The sequence below is a fragment of the Pezoporus flaviventris genome, unplaced genomic scaffold, assembly GCF_033815535.1.
Source record: "Pezoporus flaviventris isolate CSIRO_AGI_PZ_B2104156 unplaced genomic scaffold, CSIRO_AGI_Pfla_v1 ptg000001l, whole genome shotgun sequence".
NCBI classification, from domain to species: domain Eukaryota; kingdom Metazoa; phylum Chordata; class Aves; order Psittaciformes; family Psittacidae; genus Pezoporus; species Pezoporus flaviventris.
In genome coordinates this window covers 34,940,548-34,952,569 of record NW_026892549.1, presented here as the reverse complement: position 1 = coordinate 34,952,569, position 12,022 = coordinate 34,940,548, and the positions used below count along the sequence as shown (strand labels likewise).

Sequence of the window (12,022 nt, the reverse complement as noted above, 5' to 3'; positions counted from 1 at the left end):
ACCAGTACTAGCCAAAATAATTTCTACTTTCTTCTCATATTCCCAACTGATGTCTATGTCTACAGTCTCAGTGAGGCCAGCCTCACTGGCAGAAGAAAGGGATGAGCAGTCTCCTCGCACTTGCAGGATTTCACTGCATGACTTTATTTGAAACAAAACATTTCTTTCTGCTTCTCCTTTTCCTTCCAGACAGCAGGAATCCAGCAAGATGGCAAGATTTTCCTAAAAAATATTACCTAAAGATAACTCGTAAGAAATCTAAATTTAAGATTTGAGTGCTAGATTACACCCTAGTTGTCTGTGTATACACGGTCATTCCCATTCATTTGGCTGAGAGCTCCCTCATCTTATCCTGGCCAACACAAAGGTCCTGGCATGTGCGATCATAAGCCTTGCAACCGCTTCCCCAGCTTTGTCAGCAGTTTCACAGCTACACTGGAAAACAGCTATGGTAAAAGGTCATAACTGCAAAGGAAGATGGAACTCCACAGAGCCTCAGGGAAAGCTACAGATATCTCAATAGACAGCCCAGGAGCAAAGGGGGTATTAACACCATTGCCAAAGGGCTGTGAAGAAAGGGTATAAAACCAGTAGAGCTTTTGATACTCACTTTCAAGCTTTGTACCATTGGTCCCATCATGGTAAAGCAAGCATGAGGTTTCTAAATCACCAGCCCATGAAGACCAAACCACCTCTGCATCCTTACCTAATGCTTCGTCCTTTTTCAAGGTGCTGAAGCCTAGCAACAGTGGGGAGAAATGGAATCCCGCATTTGTGGTTTACACACTACATCTGTATGAAGAGGTGTTGTCTGTCTGTATTTATTTTTAGAAGTTTGCTCCTTTTTTAAAAACTACCCTATATAGACTTTAAGACCAAACGATTTACAGATGTATCCTTCAAGAACAGCCTTGCTTCCAGTGCAGACACTGTATCAATTTCCACTGCTTTGTCTTTCAGCATAGCCTGTCGCTGCTCTTCACCCTTGCACAGGATGCATTTCAGGAAGATATAATTGCAGGAAGAGGAGGGGCCTGAGCACTCACAATAATCTTAATCCCCAAAGATCTGTCCAGAATACTATTATGGGTCTGACTATCGGTGGCAGGGGGCTAGGAAAAGATGGCGAGGAAACTGTAACATCTCTCTCTCCTTTCTTTTAGCAAGGTGGGGAGAAAAACAAACCAACCAAGAAACATTCTACAGAAACATGAGCAGTTTTATGACATAATGTGTTGTGTCTTTGTGGTCTGCACCTTGACCAAAGCAACTGGTTTCCTCTTCTCCTGGACACATCTCCTTTAGAAACAACTATTGCTATGATTTTTTCAATCTTTCCTCTCAGAATCACAGATATAAAAGTTAATTTAATGTCCAATTAAAAGCAGAAAAGAACCAGCAGCAATAAAGGGCTGAAGTAACTGGCTCTCATTCTGAGGGGCATGCAGTTCAGCTATTATGCTGCCTGTTTCAATATCCTTTCGGAGTTTGTCAGGACCACTGTTAGTTACTCCTCTTCAGCTTTCATTGTATGAAATTGTACTTTTAAGGTTATTATCTGGCATATGATCAGGTGGTCACACCTCTCTCCTCCAAAGAGGGCACTCCCAGCACCTCATTAACTCATCCTATGCCCAAGGTGCTCCATGGTGGGTCAGTACAAATGCATTTGAGCCACACTAGGCTTCTTACTGATCAACTGAAAAGCAACTTTTTCTCTCCTGCAGAATGGTAACGTAGCAGAAAAGGAGGTTTGTTTTGTTCTGTTTGATTGCCACATCGATTTCCTGATCCTGCTTGCTGAGTGGTCGTGCCAATAATGAGAAGGGCCATTATAGAATTGGGTCACTTTCCTCAGTGGTAACATCAGTTTAAACACAAACCAAGAGGAGTACATTCAAAAGGCATCTTAATCCTGTTTTCATTTAGCAATGGGGAAAAGCTAGGACTGACATATAAGTAAGGTAATTATACAACAGCTCTACCACATGCAAAAGAATTACCTATAGCAACCTCAGAGAAACATTATACTCAACACCAACTGCAATTACAACAATCCGTGAACACTAGCTTGTTCTTAACCTGCCCACATACTCAATGCAAGACCAGAAGGGACTTCCAAGCTCTCCCTGCTGCCACAGGCACTGTACACTCATGTGTGGTTCGTGAGGAATTTCTATTTAAAAGGAATGCTGGGAAAGGCAAACATCAATACTTTGTTTGAGGGAAAGCAAGTCTTCCTGCAGAAAGCTCTGTGTTTATATGTTTATGTGGACTTAGGCCATGGAAACATACCCTGTTACACACACAGTTACATGATACTATAATACAGATGCTAACACACGATAACAGCACATTTTCGTGATAGTCTTGACTAGGGAAATAGGCTTATTCACATCATGCTTTGATACAAGTGGCCAGATCTGAAGCAGGAACATAAAGGAAGGATATGGATGAAAGCATGTAGACAAAACTGAATCAGGAGACAGTGACAGATCTCTGCTTATGAGGAAGATGATTATGACTCAGCCACAAGTAAAGCACATACAGTTTGAGCTGAAGTATCGCTGACTGAATCCAGGCCACAGAAAATAATCAAAACCAACAAAATTACAATTAACAAATTATATAATACATTATTTGTAACTGAAATCGGGAGGGTTTGAGGTTTCAGAGGTGTTCTGTACAACCGATCAGACATGCAGACTGGCAATTTATGCCAATTTCAATGCTGAAATGGATCTGCCTCTTCACAGCTGCTGGACTGGGCCAGGATCCCACTTTATCCCACTGAAAAGACAGATTCAACATTGTGAGAGATCACACGGTTCTCCTGAAAGCAGCTTCGCACAGTTGATGAAACAGGGAGCTGCAGCAGCCCTCGTGCACAGCCACTCTGCACCGATGGATGCAATGTCTACTCTAGTTTCCGTGCGCTCTTCCTAATACTTCTGCAAGCCCTCGATAACTGGGAGGACAAGCAGTTCATCAACAGTAAGGTTCCAACGATTTCAGTTCTGTAGCTCCACAGCTGAGACAAATGATATCACTTCAAAGGTACCTCACACTTGAAACAGACACACACACAGGTGATACCCAGAAGAGAAACACAAACAAGACACGGGCGATGACAGATGGAAGAAGATAACATTCTAAGAAGTCAGCCAAGACGTGAACCTCTTCTCCACTGAAAATCTCTGCATTTAATTAGACTGTGCAGAGTTCTCAGTCTTACCATGCTCCTCATTCACCTTGGACTGTCAAATATTAAGGGGTATTCAACTTGCTGTGAAATCACATTATTCATCTTCGGGATCTAGTTGCAAAATGCGTCACTGTGTTGGGTTACTCCAAGCTTGACCTTGTCATTTGTTCAAAGTTAAAACTTCCAGCAGTGCAAACCCCAGACTGTGCAGGAGAGAAACCTGCCTCTTTACAAAAACAAAATATCAAATCATAGGCCATTATCTGACATTTTGACATTCAGCTTGCTTCTGGAGCCAGCTACAAGCCCAGCAGTTAAGGTTTTGAATTGAACGATTATCTACTCATGACCTGGTCTGACTTCTCTGGGAAAGGCATGGCTGGCCAGGGCCACAGTAGGGTCATGGCTACCAGTTACAAGGGAACCCTGGCTGCTGAACAACTTAACCGCAGGGGCGAAGGCAAAGACAATAAACAGTTGCAGAGCATGCTGCAACATTCAGCATTTGCAAAAGCTTTCAGAATGGCACAGAATGACTGCATCAGTGTTAGCTATAAAACCCCAAAACAAACAACAAGACCTAGAGGAAAAGTGCTCTAAAGATGGGACAGGTAGTTAAGAACAAATGAGACAGATTTATGTAAATCAATTATCTGTGAAGTTATTAAAAATTAAAGCAGTCCAGGATTAGGAGTTAGTGTTGAACACTCTGAGAGGTGTTCAACTTACCTTCTGCTCAAGTATCTGTCCTGATAACATTTTCTGCATCTGGACCAACACCTTCAATTTTCATTATATTCAGTGGATAAACAGAACTTCCAGAATGTGATTCACCTCACCAAGTCCTGACATCTGCTTTAGGGTGAAATTAATTGTGCCCTAATATACCCTTAATATGAAGAAAACTTACAGTGCTTAGCTCAGGTGTGGACACTTTAGCTGTACATCCACGTGTACAGTCAGGTAAGCCCAACTCTCGTCATCCATGAGATGACAGAACTGACTGTTTTAAAAGCACTTTCGGACATGAAATTTCCCATGTACTTTATTTAAAGCAATGGGTAGGGCTACAGAGCTAACTCAAAGCCATTTAGTAAGAGGCTCTTAAGACAAAACCAGACATTTATAAAATGTTGTAGGGTTCTTCTAACCTTTCTGAAGTAAATCTTGAGCCTCCCTTCTTTTCTAAATTGATCTCTACCACTTGGAGCCGATCACAGCTAAGGCCTGTTATCCCCCTGTTTCTTTTGAGGAATTTACACCGAAGTGATTAAAACTGAAGATCTGTTGAAGGGCTCTAAAATTCCACATGAAGCTCAGATTTTACTTTAGAAGTACTGCCAAGCAAATTAGCATTAATTAGAGACAAGCTGAAAGACCAATAAAATATTAGGGTGATAGAATCATCTGGAACCATAAGACTAAACATGATCAAAGAAAACCAGGTTGCTCCGTCACATAATCTAATGGCCCTTGCACAAGAGCCTTCCGACATGAACGACTCAGAGGAATGTCATATTCTTGGAGAGCTTCTGATGCAGAAATGAAGGATGCAGGAGACTGGAGAAACAAGCAGAGGAGAAAGGGCAGGGTGCTGGGGTTGCATGCTGTCAAAGAGACTGATCAGATGGCAGACCAGAACTGCAAAAAGAGATTAAAGAGGAATAAAACTGTCGTTTTGCTGTCCCTCTTTCTTCCTTCCTTCTTGTACCAGCAATACCAAGCCAGCTCTGAGAGGAACTGCTGAGTATCAAGGAAAAATATACATTGATAAATAGAAGCAGCAGTGATGCCTAGCCCCCAAGAGAGCTATGGCTTGTTGGCACGTCATTTAACACATGGAGTTTCAGGTCCCATGCTCTCCCCTGTTGTGCGAACCCTTCCTCCCTGGGGAGATACCTGCAAGCCCTTGTCTCCTTGTATGAGCTACAGTACTGGGATGGGAAGGTAGGAGAGGAGGGGACAGACCCTGCTGTCTCTTGTGTACAGGAAATGCCCAAGACAATCTTTTCCCCTAATGCAGACACTTCCAAAGGGAAAAAATAATTCAGAATAGTGTAACTCAGGGAGAAAACACATCAGACTAGTGCAGTAAGGCTGTATTCAGATCCCACAAAACCCTAGATCACACCCCCTCATTCCCATCCCACACTCCAAACATGCACCAAAGTGCTGAAGATGGTTAACTGCGGCATGACACACACACAGCAGAAAGACCAGCACTAGGACCTGCACAAGCCCCACATACTGAGCAGAGGACAAAATGTATCTCTCCTTTTCACCCTCCTTTAATTGGGGGGGGGGGGGGAACAACAACAACAAAAAAAAACAAACAAGCAAACAAACAAAACCAAAAAATGTTGGTATCTAATCACTGTTAGTTTTAATGCTTTACTTCATAATTTGTATTTAATGATGAATATTAAATTCACTTTGTGGAAAGAAAGGGTGCAGTATTTTAGGCTAAGTTAAGGCATTAACATTTCACCCTGACAGCAGCCACAAACACTTCTGATATTCAGTGTCTGCAACCCCAGTAGGAGGAACGGCTTTGGTTACATACAGCTACACACACCCTTGGAAGAGACAGGTACTTCTTAACATCTTGCTGTTGTCAGTACATAAGCAAGTGCTGCGTGAAGCGGTCCTTCCTTATTTTGCACTACTTACTTTATTCAACAAATTCAGAAGCTGGCTGAGTCTATATATAGAGGCAGACCACGACCATCCCCCTCCTTGTTTGGAGAGCTTGAGCAGCTTTAAAAACCAAGCAAACACCAATTTCCACTTCTGTGGAAACAGATCTCGTGACATTGCCCAGCATAAGCCACAAATATTTTGAGAAGGTTCAGATTGCATCTTCAAGCTTATCAACCCCCTTCCATGCGCTGCTAGATCAGTTAGCGTACTAAAAATATTAGAGCAGGCAAGAATGTGATGGAGGATATCTTCCTGATGCAGAAGATTAATTCATCATTCATGTCTAGAGATTTCTACTGCATTTTTAATGGAGCACATATGGATTGCGTCTAGTGATCTATAGAACTTCCTTTCTGGATATGGGTCTATGCTGGATAACAGTCCCCAAACAGCAATTGCAAGAGGCCCAAGACCTTCAAATATCACTATGCAGAAAGAACAGTTAGGGCTCTGATGTACTTACTCCAGTAAATCTTTCAGTGGCGTTTTAAGACACAACTGTGCTCCACAGCTCTGCTGGAGATTCCTGCCTCCAGAGCAGGATCAGCAAGGCAGAAAGTCTGCCTGTACCTTCGCTGCTGCACCACACAGCCTGGAATCTCAGCTCCAGCGGCTGCAACGGAGGCACGTATTCCCTGCTGGTTTCACTATAGTGGGAAAATCGCCAGTGCGAGGGCAGGGGGCACCGCTCAGAAAAAAAACAACCAGCCTTTGAGACTCCCAGAGCTGATGTCAGATCAGGCGTGAGCTGCACCAGGACACTGTGCCTGCACACTGTGCCGCTGCAGGCCAGAGGTGATGTGCCCCGGTGCAGGCATAATGAAACACAGAGCCTCACCTTTTTGCATTATGATCAATTAACCAAAGCAACTTTGTTCAGGAAAGTCACAGTGAATTTCATAAAGACAGATAATGTTGCTCCGGGCCTTCTAAAAATACACTCCCAGCATTAGCTTTCTACCAATCCTGTGCTGCTCAAAGCCTGTCAACAGATAACAGCAGCAACGTCCATGTATTTGCATTCAGTTGCAGGGACTGGAAAGACAGCTATAAAGGGAGAAACATAACTTGAAGACCTGTGCATCAGCAACAGCTACAACAAGGCTAAAGAAGCAGAGAGAGCAAACAGGAGCATTCACCTCAATTAATTCCAGAATCCGGGACAGACCTAGCACTCGTGCCCAGCACTGCCGCTGCAGACTGCTTTGTGTGCTGCTGCAGCATCGCTGCCTTACACCCACAAACTCCACTGCAGCTGCCTGTTGAGCTGGAAATGTGATACACTGCAAAGGTTGCTGACAGCCAGAGGCTTGTCTATAAAATATCCTGTAATAAATTACATTACAGACTGGGGAAAAGGATTCAGAAGAGAGAGAATTAAAACACAACCTTATGAGTGCTAAATGAGACCAATTAAAAGAGATTTGCTGCAAGTGCTGAGAGATTTTGACCTGAGCTGTAATCAGGGATGGATATGCATTCCTTTAAAAGAGGAATACGAGAGATCATGTGTAAACAACTGCCAGTTAAACCGAAATGGTATCTTATCTATGCAGCTCTGCTCAGAGAATCACCACATATTTCAGATATACCACAGAGAGATCTGAGATAGGCATTTAAACCTCTGAAACAAGGCTCAGTGATGAGATAGGCTGTTGTTCGGGACACATCCAAGCCTCAGCTGCTCCTGGGTATCAGCAACCCCACCACCACCTTTTTTTTTCTATTATTAAGAAGTGATAGAATTATAAATACTAATGGAGAACGAGGCTCAGGCTTTTTTACCAGGTCACCTATGTGAATTCTGATTAGACTGAAGGGTAGGCATCACAACAGTAAAACATGCCTACAGAAACCCAGGCAGCACACAGCACTGCATTACTAGATCCTGCTGAAAAACATACAGCATGCAAGTGCACATAGTCATGTCCTGATAAACACTCACAGGTATTATTGCACACCTTAAAACAGTGATTCTTAATTGCTCAGCACCACAACCGCATTTTGCTGTCAGATCTCTCTCTCCTCATGGTCAGCAGTCCCAGAGGGCAGGACTGCCTCCGCTCTCTGCTCTGACACCAGCTCAGAACCCAGACCCAAGAGCAAGAGTCATTTCTGTGACGAGCAAAGAATCTGACATGGACAGATGCACCACTACTTCTGCTCTGTGTCCTTGCTCCGCAGCTCGTTTTCAAAGAGAGCTCCTGCTCTTCTGAGATTTACAGTACTTACTAGTTCAAAGGCATACATACATACAAATGGGCTGAAAAGCACTGAAACAAGACATATTAGGAAACCACGTTCGAGAAGCAACAGTAAGAAAAACAGTACCACGGACTTTGGGAAGAGCAAAAATTAAATGGGAAGAACAAACAAAAGGAGGAATTTGAAATGAGGAAGAACATTTTAAGAAGAATGCCACAAGCATACAAGACAATGACCCTAAGAGATATGTACTTGTTCACAGCTGCTGACAGTGGAAAAGTTTTAGAACATTTAGAACATTTCATGCTGGTTGCCAGATTCGAGCACAGAGTTTTTCCACTGGCTCAAATCTGGTCTAGCAGAGTCAGACTGCTTTTGGAACCAGCAAAAGCTCTTCACACAGCGCAATCCCCTTTGTGTGGTGTGAAGTACAAACAAAACAGCCTTTCTAGATGCAATCTGCCAGGAGTTCATCTGTAATCTCAGTGCCACGAAAACAGCTGCCCTGAGAAGTCTGGTGCAGAAACACCACCAACCCCACTGTGGACAGAGCACCCAGGTGTCTCTGCACAGCAGTCCTATGGGCTCAGCTCTGTGACTGCTTACCGGTGCAGATACAGAACTCAGAGATACAGACCAGCTCATCTGGGCAATGTGAGCAAGTGTGGGCACCCACAGAAACTCTTGGGGCTAATGCTGAGATTGGAATTATTTCTGGCTCCCGGGTGGTTTTGTACACAAAGTGTCCCTCTGCATTGGCACTACCTGTGATTCCTTCATCATGCAACACTTCCCAGCCCAATTAACACAGGTAATTGAATTGAATGCACGTACCCTGAAAAATTCATCAGAGGCTTTTAGTTTACCTCTTTGCCACAAAGAGCAAGGTTACGCTTCCTAACGACAAACGCACACAAAATTAACAACCGGGAATGCTTCTTTAGCAAGACTGGACACAGAGAATCACAGTGTGGAGCGGCACAACTTGTGGTTACATTTAGATATATGGTATCTTCCCACTTCTCATTTGGGCAACACAGAATTTATTCACTCTTGCATAAGCAAACAGGGGTCTATTTATCACTTTACCACTGCGTATATGTTTTAATGACTAAAGAATGTGAAACACTAGAGGAACGACTCCTCAGTTCCATCAGCTTTTCCCATCTAACATCGTATTTGCTGCACCTTCACACTACCACGGCGGTACCCGCCGCCGGCCTCCCGTGAACACAACCCGCAGCAGAAGTGTGTGCGGCACACGCAGTCCAGCTGCAGCCGCATGCCGAGATATGCACATCCCCTTCCCCGCTGCACACCGACTCCCTCGGTCAGTGGCGATCGACACCGCACCAAGCCGCTCGCAACACGCTGCCCGGGGTAAACAAAGCCAGAGGGCGGCCCGGCACAGGAGCGTGAGGACAGGTTAAGAGGGGGCTCCGAGGGCCAGGAGCCACAGCAGCTGCCGTGGGGAAAGAAGTCGCTGCCCCGGGCCGCGTGTCGGCTGCTCGGCGCCCGGGAACCGCAGCAGGGCACGACGGCGAGACCTCCGGCCCCGGGGGCCGCCGCCAAACGGGGCCACCGAGGAGGGACAGGGGCGCGCCGCGAAGTCGGCTCCCGGCGAGCCCGAGCACCCCATGGCCGCACAGGTGGCTACCGGGCGGGGGACGCGGCGCCTCAGGAGCGGGGGACAGCGCCCTCCCGCCGCCTGCCCCAACCCCCCCCCCCCCCCCCCCGCCCGGCGGCGGCCGCAGCCGCTCTCCTCCCGCGGCCCGAAGCGGGGCCCCGCACAGCGCGCTCTGCCCGGGACGGCCGGCACACAACTTCCCCTGCCCCGCAAGCGCCGCTCGCCCTCTCCCGCCGCCCCCTGAACCGAGCTGAGCCGGGCCGCGCCACCACCACCACCCCGCTGCCCTCCTCCTCCCGCACCTCACCTGCAGGGAGGCCCCGCCGGGCGGGTGGCTTGGCAGGGCAGGGCCGGGCCCCCGGAGGGCACGCGTCCCCCGGCGCCGAGGGGTGCTCTCAGGCCGGCCGCGGCCCGCCGGCTCCCGGCCGCTGGGCGTCCCTCCGGCCGCTGGGGGAGCCGCCGCCGCGCCGCTCCGCCGCCATCTTCCGCGCGGAGGAGGGGCGGCAGGCCCCGCCCTCCGCCGGGCCGGGCCGGTGCGGCTGGAGCGGGACCCTACGGGACGGCGTGAGGGGAGGGGGACCCGGGCCGACCCCGGGGGCGCTATAATCCTCGTCGCTTGCGGCTGCTGACGCACGTTGCGGTTGTGCAGTAGTTGGGGTACGGGGGGGCTACGCAGCAGGGTCCGGTGCAGCCGCCGTGGTCCGTCCCGGCGGCGCGGAAGGCGTGGGATGCCCCGCAGAGCGGCCGGCAGGGATTGACACGGCTGTAACATGCCCTGCGGCAGGAAAACAAACACGCACGGTGCAATTTCCTACTTGGAACGATGGAGAAAATTGTCGTAGGAAGCCAGGATGGGATGTGGAGCCACATCACAGGGACATTTGTACTCAGCGGAGGATGGAGAAGTGGACAGGAGCCTGGGAGTGCCTGAAACCATGCTCCTGCTTCTCAGTCTGCTACACAGAGAGCACCCACACTGCTGTGGAGGGGCAAAACTTCGTGACATGCTAGCAAGAGTAGGGCCTGGATAGTCACAAACAGCAGAACTGGCTACTGGTGGAAGAGGAGCAAGCCAAGCGAAAGCAGGTGCTCAGGGAACAAGGCCTCACCCTGGCACTGCGCCGCTTCCCATGCTGCAGTCCGGCACTGGCTCGCTCCCAAGATACCCATAGAAAAGCAATGCGAGATGAAAGGTTACTTTATATGAACCTGATCCTGTATTGAAAAGTCGAAAAAGCTTGAAAGTCACTGCTTTTGGATGCATCTACGGAGGTCTTTTCATCTTCAGCTAGTCAGTTTGTACCTGAAGCACTGACCATGCTGCTGCAAACCTGTTAACAGATGTATCAAATAGCCAAAGTAAAGCAGGCAAAGCAATGTGCAATCAGATCTTTCTGCAGTTCAAAAGCCTGTTCTGCTTCTGGCCAACAGCACCCCCACCTCAGCAGAAGGTGATGAGGCAGCTGCTCCCATCACCTGCAACCAAGGCTGCCGCCCTATCACACCAGCTCCGCACACTGCCAAATAACCCAGCAGCACGTATGTGAACATGTGACTGCATTTCTGTGCAGTGAACCCAAACACATGCCATGGTGCTTACCTCACACTAATATTGTCCCTAGCACACAGCCAGCCTGAAGCATGGCAGTAGCAGGTGATACCCAGTCCACCACAGACCTCGCACTTTCCAAAACAGCTGAGCAAATCCAAGCCAACACGGGGAATCTGGGGCAGTTCAGCACTTCGTGTCATGTGCTTGTAGCATTTATGATGCACTACTACGTTCTGTGAAACGGGATTTACTGTTTCACACCACAGTTTGATATTTTGGCATTAAGCTTTTCTGGTAGTTCTCCCTCTCTCTCCCAGTCCAATCAATCTCAGTTACACTGAGGGAGGGGAATAACGGACAGGAGTATACATTGTACACTATAGTACACCATACAGCTACAGCAGTATTGGCTTGAAATTCCATTTAAATCTGCAGTGACAGAAATCACCCTGAGAATGCCCCATTTCTCCAAACCCCTCCTTCCTCCTCAAACCATCACAGAAGAATTCACCTGGCTTGTCATTTCACCACATCCCAATTTTGATCCCTGTATCATCATTGTCTTTCTGGCTACCTTGTATGTTGTTTCCTCTACTCACTTGCAAGACTGCCTGAAATCCATCTTGCATCTCTGCTCTCTTTACAAACACCAGCTTCCTTGTACTCCAAACCACTCTGGGTGCTCGGCTTTATTGCTCCCACCTTCCAGGCTATCAGAGGCACAGAGCAATAT

At 47.4% G+C, this 12,022-nt stretch overlaps 1 protein-coding gene across 1 annotated transcript in view; it reads right to left on the bottom strand.

The window, feature by feature from the left end:
• The window catches only part of NDST2 (N-deacetylase and N-sulfotransferase 2), a 138,086-nt gene extending 127,850 nt beyond the window's left edge, over positions 1-10,236 (bottom strand). The window contains exon 1 of the mRNA XM_061451277.1: positions 10,040-10,236. The gene's annotated coding sequence lies outside the window, so the exon portion shown is untranslated. The remainder of the gene's footprint in view (positions 1-10,039) is intronic.
• Between the last annotated feature and the right edge of the window lie 1,786 nt (positions 10,237-12,022).